The sequence below is a fragment of the Nannospalax galili genome, unplaced genomic scaffold (genome assembly GCF_000622305.1).
Source record: "Nannospalax galili isolate Female #2095 unplaced genomic scaffold, S.galili_v1.0 scaffold615, whole genome shotgun sequence".
NCBI classification, from domain to species: domain Eukaryota; kingdom Metazoa; phylum Chordata; class Mammalia; order Rodentia; family Spalacidae; genus Nannospalax; species Nannospalax galili.
Genome location: NW_008336950.1, coordinates 812,449 through 825,683, shown reverse-complemented (window position 1 = coordinate 825,683; position 13,235 = coordinate 812,449). Strand labels below are relative to the sequence as shown.

Here is a 13,235-nt window from a genome sequence, read left to right as displayed (position 1 = left end):
TTTTTTACAAAAGGCTTTCCTCCTTCAAAAGAGGACCCAAATTTCAAATAAAAGCACAAAATTTACGTCAAAATGGTGTTGTGAAATTGGGCTCAGGAACTCTTTCTTTTTTTTTTTTTTTTTTTTTTTTTTTTTTTTTTTTTTTTTTTTGTCTCTTTGAGACAGCGTTTCCCTGTAGCTCCAGCTGGCCTGGAACTCACGGGGCTGGACTCAGTGTCACAGAGACTCACCTGCATCTGCTCCCAAGATTAAAGGTGTTCCACCATGCACACTCTTTTGATTTTAATAAGCAATTTATTCTCTGCATTCATCTGTTCCCCTTCCCTATAATACAGAGATAGTAATTTCCACATAGCGGGATGGCACTGAGACTCAGTGAGTGTACATCATATGTCAAGTTCTATTAGTATTCCTAAGAGCCTCGGTAGAGGGTTTCAGCCATCTCTGCTTGGAAGGTAAAATGTGCCAATGAGTGGAACTTAACCTAGGCCTCCTCACCTTGTGACTTGTATATTGACTTCAAGTTTACTCAAATCCATCACTGCCCTAGTTTCATCTGCCAGGAGATGTGGGTATGTTCTGCTCACTGGGTTTTTGCATGTGCAGGAACAACTCTGTCTAAATTCTCAGTCTGACTTGGGTCAACTTCCTCTTCCAATGCCACCACATTACAGGTTCTCAGCTAGAACACATCAGTATTACCCATCCATGCCACATCTCTATCCCCAGTTTCTTAACTACTATGTCAATCTTTCCATACATCACAGGTCGGAGCATCCTTGGCCTTAGCATGAAGCCTTGTCTGATCTGTTACTCATCTGGTGCAATTGCTTCCAACAAGAGGCATGTTAGTTGTCAAGTGTGCCCTATCCTTGGCTCTTCCCTTGTTGAGTAGCCCATAAGAGAGCAATGGTGGCATCCTGTATTCCAATCTGGCATGGTTGACTGATGCTAGATTTGATTTTGTTCAGTAAAGCTGGTCTGATTTTTTTGTGGTTCTGCCTGGGTCTGGCATAGCCCTGTTGGTAAGAATCTTCTTTAGCTCCCCAGAAATGCCATGAACAGGCTGCATGTGACCATCCTACTCACAGAGAGTTTTCCTGCTCTCTGGCCTTCCCTGCAGAATCAACTCCTTCTTCTGAATCTGGATTCAGAATCATTTAGAGATATTTTCCTGGACATTTTGTCTGGTTTTAGTTGTCCTGTGCTCTATGAAGAGCTGTACCATTCCAGTTATTGACTCCTTTATCCTATCCTATATTTGCCATAGCAGGACTCAAGCTGCTTCTCCAGGGTCTCTTGAAGAACACCCCTGAAGAGGGTTCATGTGGAGGCAGCCTCCCTAGGGAACCCCAGAGATATCTGGAAGCAGGCAAGTACTAATGAAGAGCCTCTTCCCTAATTAGTTTGATGTGTCTTTTAGAATGAGCACTGTCATGCCATAGCTGAGTTACCTGTTTCTCTAAGCCTTATACCTCTGAGATAAATCAGTAATACCCCAATTCTTCAATTGCCTTTTTTAACATTTTTTTCAATGCTGGGGATCAAATCTTGGACTCCACACATGATAGACAAGCATTGTACCCTCTAACTCTATCTCAGCCAAAATCTTTTTACTATTTTTCCCCCAGGGGTATATATTAAACACAGGGTTTTGTGAAATAAAATAGATACTTTGAAACCTGACTTTTCCAGGGTTTCTTAATGAAAGTTCTGTTTGGAAAGTAAAGTCTCCCCATGCTCCATGGCATTGCCAGTAAATTTCCTCTGAGTTTTCTTTCTCTGAATCTTTCTCACTGACTTAACTTTCTTTGAAATTTCCCATAGAAAGAATTTCTGTCTAGAATGAGATCAGCAATGTGTTGGAATATAAGACTCTAACAATCACTCCTGCAGGAATTATTTGGATTTCATTCATCTATATAACCTATGACATTTTATCATATGTATCAATTTTTATGACCAGTACTACATTCAAGATACGGAGCTGTTCCTTTACTAGAACATACTCACTCCCTCATCTATAGTGTCCTATTCCTGCCCCACTTCCAAACTCTGGATACCTATTTTCCAGATAAATAGATGATGATAGATAGATAGATGATTGATAGATAGATAGATGATAGATAGATAGATAGATAGATAGATAGATGATAGATAGATAGATAATTCCTGCAGGAGTTAGATAGATAGATAGATAGATAGATAGATAGATAGATAGATAGATAGATAGATAGATAGATAGATAGATAGATAGATAGATAGATAGATGATAGATAGATAGATAATAGATAGATAGATGATAGATAGATATAGATAGATGATAGATAGATAGATAGATAGATAGATAGATAGATAGATAGATAGATAGATAGATAATTTGTCCTATCAAAAATATCCAGGCATGGTGGTTCATGCCTTTAGTTCTAGCACTTGGGAGGCAGCAGCAGGAAGATCTCTGTGAGATCAAGGCCAGTCTAGTCTGCATAGTGAGTTCCAGGCCAGTTGGGGCAACCAGGACACCCTATCTCAAAAAAGACCAAAAAATTGTTGTTGAATAGTTTCACATAATGTCTAATCTTTTGAACTTGACTTTTGTTCTCTCAGCATAACGGTCATCCACCCAAGTTGTGGCAGATATCAATAGCTTGTTGGATTTTATTTATTGGTGATTAATAGTCCATTCAATGAGTGAATGTTTTTACCTGGTTATTTAGAAATATAAGGACATGTGCCTCATTTCCAAAGCTGCTATAAGCTTTTATGTACATATTTTTATACTTTTATTGTTATTTTGGTTGAGAACTCATGATTACATACATTTATGTGGTTTGATGTGAAGTTATATATTTACATAATTGACAGATTAAATAAAGCTTATTATGATATCTATCACTTTCTTTTTTGAGACAGGGTCTCACTATGTAACCCTCACTGGGTGCCCCTCCAGACTTGGCAGGGCCAGTCCCCGCTGCCATCTCAGCTCTCAGGCCACCTTGGGTCTCCAGAATCCTTCCCCACCCTAGACTTTCAGTCCCATTTCTGGGACATCCCTGCACTCCACCATCTGAGTGCCCCTGACCTGTGAGGTACCAGCCAACCTGTTCACCTAGCAGCCCCATCCCACCCTGCTCATTCAGGACCCTGTGGAGCCAATCCTGGAATCTCAGTTCAAAAGCTGCACCTATCTCTAGCTGAACTGAGACCACTTCTATCACTACATTTGCAATCAGTGGCCCCCAAAACTGAGCACCAAGGCCCATTCTTCTGGCTATCACAAGACAAGCTGAGAAAACAGCAAAGACACAAACAAACATTCAACAAAGATGGGATCACTTACTCATAACAAGAAACACCACCACACAAGCCCAGATGCCTGGATCTCATCAGAAAAACACAAATATGAATTACCGAGATAATATGTCTACTAGAGAAACTAGCAACCCCATTGAAATGTTTCCTGAGAATGAAAACCTAGTGGACACACAACTTCAGCGTCTTTCAGTATTTATTTACTTTTTCAGAGAGCTCATTCAGTCCTTCAAGAATAAGCTCACTATCACATTAGTCAAGTTTCTGTTGCTGTAATAAAACACCAGGACCAAAGCAACTTAAAGAAGAAAGAGCTGATTTGCACTTACAGTTCCAGAGTCCACTGTGGTGGTAGAAGCATGGTGGGAGGTACCCAGAGCAGAAAGTTGAGAATTCACACCTTCAAATACACACAGGAAGCAGATAGTAACTGGAAATGGGGCAAGACTCTGAACTCTCAAAGCTCACCCCCAGTGATGTGCTTCCTCCAGTAAGGCCGCACCTTGTAAACCTCCAGAAATAGCACCACTGAGGTCAAGTGTTCAAATACTTGGAGCCTATGAGAGACATTCTCATTTGAACTATGACACCTATTATCTACCTTTTTTTATATATTTTTATTGAGCTTTTGTAATTTCATACAACAGATCTTAATCAAGTTTAGACTCCTTCCCCCCACCGATACCTCCCCCATCTCCCCATAGAATCTCATGTATTATGTCATACGTAACTCTTATCCATTCAGGCATTTGTATCCAAATGTCCTTCAGTGTAAATTCATCCACTGGAGTCTAGTCAGCCCATCTAGAGATTATATGTGAGCCATACTCTCCCTCACCCAGCAGCAATCAGTCTCCAGTAGTTCTCAATCTAGTGCTGGCCCACCACCTATTTCTAGCCTCCCCTTTGGGCCCTTGTTTACTTGAGCTGCCCTGGGTCCTGTGTTCGATGCCACCATTGCCACAAGTTCACACGTGCGAGCTTCCAGTGGCCTGGAAGCCTCTGCTTCCCTGTGTTCATGAACCAGCCCCGGCTCTTACAATCTTTCCATCCCCTCTTCTGCAATGGTCCCTGAGCTGTGGATGGATGAGGTTCCACATAGGAGTCCTATCCTACACTCTGCAGCCTCTTATTCTCTAAAATTTGCCAGTTGTGACCTGTGTGCATCACACTCAGTTGTATAAGGGAGCTTCACTGGTGAGACTTGAGGGATGTATTAGTTTTCTCTCTACTCCGTGTTCTGCTGTGTTCTATGAGCCCTAGTTGTAGAGTTTCAATTGTAGATGTGTTGCCTAGCATTGGACTTCTCTGAGAAGTATGTCCTCTGTGTCTTACTAGATGTGTAATTCTGCAGTAGCCTCCATCTGTTGCAAAAAAGAAGCTTCTTTGATGAGTGCTGTATGGCATGCTTGTCTGTAACTATAAGGATCAATATTTAGCACATAATAAGAAATTTCCTTTGTCTAGAGATATGAAAGAGATAGGGTTTTCTCCAGGTCAGTGTTCTCTCCTGCCATGTGTATTTAGCTGAGTTTACAGTGCCACCCATGAGCTCCCTCCCATTGAGAGAGTTTTAAGTCTAATTAGATAGCTGATGATTGGCCCCAGATAGCAGTGCCACACTGCATCAATAGCGGTAGTCTGCCATGCCAGTTGTTATCGTTATTAGGCTTTAGGGCTGGGTTGGACCATTGATTGTTTTTCTTTCTTTGCAGTTTGCATATTGTGATGGTTTGAATGAAAATGTCCCCCATAGGCTCCAAATATTTGAACATTTTTGTCCCCAGATGATGGTGCTGTTTTGGGTGATTTTAGGTGTGGCCATGCTGGAGGAAGCAAGTCACTAGGGGTGGGCTTAGAGAGTTCTTAAACCTTGTCAGGTCTCCAGTCACCCTCTTACTTCCTATGCCTGGATGATGATGTGAGAGCTTAGCTTCTGCTGCTCCTGCTCCAGCCACCTCCAGCCACCATGCCTCCAAGGACTGTAATTCCCCTGGAAACATAAGGTCAAATAAACTCTTCCCTCTATAAATTGCTTGGGTCAGTGTTTCTATCACAGCAACAGAAAAGTGACTAGTACAGTAATTGGTACCAGAGAGTGGGCTGTTGACTGTGGAGAACCTGAAGAAAAGTACAAGACTTTGGAAGGTGGGAACTATAAGCTCAAATAAACTCTTCCCTCTATAAATTGCTTGGGTCAGTGTTTCTATCACAGCAACAGAAAAGTGACTAGTACAGTAATTGGTACCAGAGAGTGGGCTGTTGACTGTGGAGAACCTGACCATGTGGAGTTTTGAAGAAAAGTACAAGACTTTGGAAGGTTGGGCTAGAAAAGCAGTTGACTGCTGTAAGCAGAGCTTAACAGGCCATTCTAGTACATACGTGGAAGAAAGTAGTGCTGAGAACAGTGTAGTTCCCGAGGGAAATAAGGACTTGAGCAGCACTTGGGATATTTTGGCAAAGAGTCTCGCTGGAGTCTGCCCACAGCCAAAAAGCTTGTCTGAAGCTAAGTTGAAAAGCAGTGGACTAATTTCTTTGGCAGAAGAAATTTCAAGACAGCCTAATGTAGAAACTGCAGCATGGCTATTAATGGTGAATATTATGCAGCTCTACAGTGAAAGAGAGCAAATGGGGCAGAAAAAAATACAGTTTGGACTGAAAAAGAGAACTAGGAAGATAAATGTTGGAGCCCTGGCATGTGATGGAGAGGATCCCATTGATAAGGAGATTAAAGTGATTAAGGAGGGGCCTAGAGATTCAAACTTAAACACTGGAGAGAGAGCCTCCAGGGAAAGACCACACCCAGTTAATTCTCCAACTTGTGAAAGGAAAATTCTGCAGGGGCCACTGAAGAGAAAAGCTTCTAAAATGGATAAAGCAGGCTGGGGTCCACCCCAAACTTTCAGTCAAACTTGCATTGTTGTTCACCTGGTGCTGGCTTTAGAGGCATGAACGATGCAAGAGTGAAGGGGTCATCAGTTCTTCCTCCACGGTTTCAGAGAGCGCTGGAGTCCACCACAACTTGCAGTCAAACTTGTCAGTGCCCTTCAAGCACTGCTGGCTTTAGAGGCATGAAAGATGGAAGAGTGAAGGGGTCATTAGTTCTTCCTCCACGGTTTCAGAGAGCCGCTGAGGCCAGGCAGTGTGCAGCAGGGATTCCCCTGCATAGAGAAGGCCCCAATAGGCCATTGTGTGAAGCTGTGAAGGTGAAGCCTGGTTGGCAATGGAGACCCCAAGAAGTTCATGCCAGGGCTGTGAGGCATCTGCCAAGAAGACCATACACAGGGAGTGGTACCAGCACAAGAGAGAGATGTGTGTTACATGCAGCAAAGAGAGAGGCTGAGCCGTCTAAGCCCTTTGGAAGTAAAGTCCCAGAAGTTAGACATGGAGCTACTGGATTTGGTGTTTGTCCTGCTGGTTTTCGGCCTTGTTTTGGTCTGGTATTTCCTTACTATGCCTCCATTCCTCCCTTTTGGAATCATAATGTGTATTTGGTTCCACTGTATGTTGGGAGTATGTAATTTGTCTTTTGATTTTATAGAGGTTTGCAGTTAAGATATTTACCTGTGGACTGTGGATGTTTGAATAGTATTGAGACTGATAATGACTATAGGGACATTTAAAGTTGGACTAAATGCATTTTTCATTTCATATGGTCATGAGCCTATGGGAGCCAGGGGGTGGAATGTGATGGTTTGAATGAAAATGCTCCCCATAGGCTCCAGGTATTTGGACATTTTGTCCCCAGATGATGGCGCTGTTTTGGGAGGTTTTGGAAGGTGTGGCTATCCTGGAGGAAGCACATCACTGGGTGGGGGGCTGCTTAGAGAATTCTTAAGCCTTGCCAGATCTCCAGTCACTCTCTTGCTTCCTGTGCCTGTGTGATGATGTGAGAGCTTCACTTCTGCTGTTCCTGCTCCAGCCATCTCCAGCCACCATGCCTCCCTGCCATGACGGACTGTAATTCCCCTGAAACCATAAGCTTAAATAAACCCTTTCTTCTATAAATTGCTCGGGTCAGTGTCTCTATCACAGCAACAGAAAAGTGACTAATACACATATCAACATCTACCGTTATGATAGCCAAACTTCATTTAGAAGGCTTCCAAGTCAGTTCCTGCTCCATTCCTTCAAGTCCTGTATATGAAGCATGTCCTGTCTTCAACAGTAGGGTCAGTCCTTCAGTTGTGAAAGAAAGTTCCCAGAAAGAACTCCTGCATCCTGAGCTAAGATTCCTGCAGAACTGATCAACTGATTAACACCTCAGTGACTGCGCAGAGTTTGGAATGCTGCAGATCCAGAACCTATCTGGAGTCATCTTTCACCCCATAAATAGCCACACCTTGCCTACCTGTGTTTCTGAATTAGCATTCTTATGGCTAATAAATTTTATTAATTTAGCAGACCCCCAGGTCCCACACCAATCAAAAAGCTAAGAATGTCATCAGACAGCATCTGAGACCTGTAGCAGAACCCCCCTCCACTTTGCTATGAGCTGCCTACTGAATGTACCCACCACTGTACTTCGAAAGTGTCTTGATTTATGACTTTTCTTTGTTCTTTTACTATAAAAACATGATATCACTATTACCATGCTGGAACATGGAATTTGGGGTAACCTAAATCGTTGTTCCTGGGCCATAATCACTCATATTTGACTCCAGAATAAGCTATCTCTTATGCCCTTTGAGATGAGAGTTATGCTTTTGTGTCAGTGGATAGTATTTGGAGATGGAGTTTATAAAGAAATGACTGAATGAAGATGACTTCACCACGGTGTGTCCTAATGCAATATGCCCAATGTTTTACAAAGTGATTAAAACACAGACACACAGGCTAGAAACATGGAGATACATCACTCATTAGCCAAGAGCTGTGGTCCCCTCTTGTGAGCTGGAGCTGCAGTCCCCTCACGTGAACCTGGAACTTTAGTCCCCTACCACTAGCCATGGTTCCACACTCCTCTGGTGGTAAGCAGATGGGGGGAGCAGAGTGGAGGATAGAGGACTTCGAGATGTTAGACAGCAGCCTCAGCCTTCTCTGAGTCACTGCATTCCCCACAGCCCCTTCCCCAGAGATCCCAGGTTGTACATGGCAGTGGATTTGCCTCTGTGTAGAGCTTGTGCTAGGAACAGGGGAGGTCTCTGTCATTTGCAGATTCTGGTCTTGATAAGACTGATTCTCTAGAGTGGACTTCCACCTCCCCTGAGGGCCAACTGTGGTCCTGACTCCACACATGGTCCTGGGCATCCAAGTCAGGATGTTGACCTCTCCTAGTCCCAGGTACCAAGAGGTTTTCCATTATTTTTCTAGTACTCTTCTACAGTCCCAGTGTGTCCTACAGAAAATGTAAAACATCTAACTGAATTCTGAAATAAAAATCACAGTCTGGGAAGTTTAAAAAAAAAAAAAGTACTGTAATAGATTAACTGATACAATTCCCAAACTAAAATATATAATTGTATTTTAGAATGTAAATCCACTATTCTATAGGTCTACTATAATTTTGAATATTATTTACTGACAAAACTGTACTACCAGGCTCCAACGACAATGTGAAATTTGTCATTGTTGCTGTAAAGTGAGTTTGGCATTCACTCCCTTTCCAAATTCTCCAACCTACACAAAGTTTTTCAATGTAATCATGTTATTTTTTAAAGAAGCAGTGCTAACAAATTTTTAAATTGAAAAAAGGAACCAAAACAGTTAACAGTTACACTGGACAAAAATACGTAAACAATAAGCCAGCCAACTGATCTGCTTATCTGACTGTGTGTCTACAGAGAGCTAGAAAAGCTGGGAATAGTAAAGCCATGCTATGAGCCCTAAGGATACCTATAGTCATTAAGAATGCCTGAGAATGCCTATATACTGAAACACTGGGGGCATTTTCATAAGACTAATTAAAACTTCATTTGACTAGTTCTAAGGAATTGAAAAATAAATTGTGTGAATTTTTTTGAAGGAAAAAAATACTTAATAAATTTCATGAATGGGAGGGAGCAAGCAGTATCTGCTGTGTGAGCTGAACTCTATGTTTTATAAGGGAATTCAGGTGATGTACCCGTCAGTGTGAGTACTTCAAATGGAACAAAAGCCTTACTATTCAGAAGAAAGAAAAGAAAAACCAGAAAGTGTAGCAAGCATAACACTGGAGAATTTCACTTCACATTCACTTGCCCATCATTTGTAATTGAGAGTGCTTGCAAATGAATACCGCTAGGGAAAGAAAACAGGAGCAAACAAAAAGCAAAGTCAGGCCATGGCAACTTTAGAGACACTGTGATACCCTTAGTTACAAAACCTCACAAGCAACTCGGTTTGCTTGGCACTGCTGTTGCCTAGGCTCGTGGTTGGCAATTAAAGGCCCCAGAATAGCCATTACTTACAGAGGATGGGGGATATGAGATAAGGAGGGATGGGAGAGGCTGATTCATGAGTGGAACTTGGGCAGGCATCCAGAGCATCCCTGTGAGGAACCCTGTCTCACACTGCTCTGGTCTCTGATTAGTCAACAGCCCCTGCAGAGGAAATCACATAGGCAGCCTGGCAAATCCATAAGTCTCACTTGTTCACCAGCTCCTACTGCAGCTCCTACAAGCATTTCCTGAGTTAGCAGACAGAGGGATACCCTAGCATCCTTCAGTCCCAGAAGATTCTCATTCAGCACAGATCAGCTCCTCATCTTCTGACAGAAGACTGGAAGAAAGGTAAGGATTTGTGTTATGACTTGTTTGTTTTCAAAGTTTTTTTTTAAATTTTGGTCTGAGTTCATAGTCCTAAGTTTCTACATTGAGATGCTGAATGAAGGGATCACAGGGCTCCTCAGGAAAAGGCAGGAGACACAAGGCATGCTTCTAAAATCTGGTGATGGCAACTTCATATGACGGGGTTTTCAATAGGCTTATCCGGACCACTTACCCTCTAAGCCAACCATCCTTTATTCCAGTCATTCAAATGTGATGTCATGGGGAGAAGGTTGCCTCTTACATTCATTTAAGGGACAAGGTAAAGGTTGATGTGATTAAACATACCCACAATCTCAGTACTTGGGAGGCTGAAGGAGGAACTTGAAGTCAATCTTGACTACATAGTGAGTTCCAGCCCAGCCTGGGCTATAGAGAGAGGATCTGTCTCAAAAGATTAAAGGAGAGTAATGGGTCAAAGTGACAAACAGGCCCCACCTCTCAGTCCACACTGCTGTAAACCTGTTTCCTATTTCACTTTTCATGTTATCTTCCTTTGCACGCTTGAGACCTGAGACTGTGCCAGAAGGAAAAAAAAAAAAAAAAAAAAAATAGCACAAACCGAAATTTTTTGAGGAGTTTTTCTTTAGCTATTTACAGTTATAGATAGGGTTAGGGGATATTGACCATGCCTGGAGAAGGATCCCAAGGCAAACAATACTAACGCACCCTGTCCAGCCCTCACCAGCCAAGGAAGAAGCACTTCCTAGAGAGAACATCGGCAGAGCCACAGTTGTAGCAGTGGAAAAGGACGAGCAAGTGCAGAGGGCCGCCAGTGCCAGCTCAGCCTCACAGGCCAGGAGCCAGGCGCCAAAGACTCAAACTCCCCTCCGCCCGCCCTGCAGCCTCCTGGCGGTGCCTCCCAGAGACTAAAACACACATTCAAACGAAGTGTACTGAGTGGGGACAACAAAGATTCCACTTTTCCTCCCACGTCCTCCAGCCAACTAAGGCAGTGACAGCTTGTCTGAGAAAGTTCGTGGGGTGCATGCGCTTCCGGGTGCCTCTCTGCACCCCAACAGGAGGACTGTCCTCTGTGCACCTGGAGGGGTCCTGTCCAGTGAGTCCTGTCTACGTTTGTGAGGCTGGAGAGAGCGCCTGGGTTAGGACATCTGTCCCTAATTGGCTCCCACCTGCCTCCCTCTGTTCAGTTTCCCTGGCTTCCCTTCCTCTCCTTGGTGGAGTTTGTTGAGGCCAGCTGGGTTCTAGGTAACCCGTCATTGTTAGAGCAAACTTGACACTGTACACTGCTAGGTTTGCTGCCTGAGCACTGAGGTAACAGGCTGAGCTCAGCCCCCAGTGTTAAGTCAGGATAAATTATTCATACTTTCTACTCAATCCCATCCTCCACAACATGTGAAAAGTACTAATTCTTACTTCCTAGGCTCTTGACAGGACTGACAGAGCACAGGGCTGTTGATCTCAGGATCAGCTGTACTGACCAGGGATGAGCTGGTCCTCTTTCTGCAGTGCAGGTTTCTCTGCCTGTGCGCATCTCTCCTCACATGCCAAGCCCTGCACTTCTACTTCCCTTCACAGACTCCTCTCACACAGCAGCTTTCTCCTGAAAAGGAAACTCCATTAAAGCTCTCCTGGGAGAGAGAATGGGGTCCGCCCACATGACTCACTTCACAGAACACCAGTTAAGTCCCCCCTTTGTTGCTGTTCTTGTTTGTTTGGGGGGTTCTGTTTTGCTTGGCCTGGCTTTGCTGTCCCTCACCCGCCTTCCTTTGTCCTGCATGTTACTGAAAATTCACCTCAACCCGAATATTACCCCACCACACCCTGCACCCTGAATCTACAAACTCAGCAAAGCCATACTGAGTCTTCTTGCCAGGCTTACCAGGGTTCCCTTTGGGTCCTTAGTCTCTGTAATAAAATAATTTAAAAACAAAAGGAGCCTGATGTGGTGCCACATGCCTTTAATCCCAGCACTGGGGAGGCAGAGGCAGCGGATCTCTGTGAGAGGAAGGGCAGCCTGCAACTCATAGCAAATTCCAGCTGGGGCTACAGGGAGACCCTGTCTCAGAAAAGCTCAATGACCATTTTATTGCAGTTTGAGAGCAAAACATCAGGGCAGGCAAGCTGTAAACCCGGGCAGCTTCCAGGAAAAGGGAGATGGGGAAGTTCAGCAGTGGAAGTTGGAAGCAGCTGCATGTTGAAAAGAGGCAGGTGGGGAGAGCAGGGGAGGAGCTTCAGAGAAAGGGAGAGCAGGAAGAAAAGGGAAAGTTTCATTGTTTTGAGTTAAAACTCAGAAAAGCAGAGGTTTCACAGTACTACATGGAAGCTCTCTAAGTGCCTGCACTGAGGAAGGGGCTTCTGAGAAGGATGCCTGAACTGTCACAGTCAGGGGATGACTAGTCCTGCCATCACCTTAGCATCTCTTCAGTGAATCAGCTTTCCTCAGAAGTCGTCCCCTGGCCAGGTGATGACGACTCTTAAGGAAAGATACAGTAGTGTGGGGCTTTAATTTTTTGAGCATATCAGAATGTCATGTCTCCATCCTAGGCTAGAGGCAGAACCTGGATTCTTTCCTTTTGACCAAGAGGAGGAAGCTTTCCCCTAATGGACTTGAACAAAGCCCTGGTTATAGCAGTAGAAAAGGTGGTCGTGCAAGCACAGAGGTGCTTTCATCGCCAACTCACAGACTCAGAGCCAAGGCCTAGGCGCCAAAAACTCAAATTCCCCTTCTCTTTTGTGTGGTATTTTAAACCCTACAGAGATAAGGGGTAAAATGGATAGGGTCAGTTATCAATTTGACATACCTAGGAAGAGGGAACCTCAGTTGGGGAATCTGTTCTATCAACTGGTCTGTAGGCATGACTCTGAGGCATTTTTTCTTGACAGTGGAGTGATGTGGAAGAGCCCAGCTCACTGTGGGTGGTGCCACCCCTGGGCAGGTGGTCCTGGGTTGTATAAAAAGCAGGCTGAGGGGCTAGAGAGATGGATCAGCTGTTAAGAGCACTGACTACTCTTGCAGAATACCTAGGTTTGATTCCCAGCACCTACATGGTAGCTATGAACCATCCTTAACTCCAATTTCAGGGGAATCTGACGCCCTCTTCTGACCTCCATGGGCATTGCAGGACACAGGTGCACCGCCTACATGCAGGCATTACACTGTATCAACACATAGAAATAAAAATAATAGATATTTTTTTTTTAAAACAGTGATCA

The 13,235-nt window shown here is 43.8% G+C and overlaps 1 non-coding gene across 1 annotated transcript; it reads left to right on the top strand.

Annotated features, from left to right (window-relative positions):
- Positions 1 to 9,053: 9,053 nt before the first annotated feature.
- Positions 9,054 to 9,184, top strand: LOC115070134. Its single transcript, XR_003849338.1, has one exon. It is a non-coding gene; the product is annotated as a small nucleolar RNA SNORA33 (small nucleolar RNA).
- Positions 9,185 to 13,235: the final 4,051 nt, after the last annotated feature.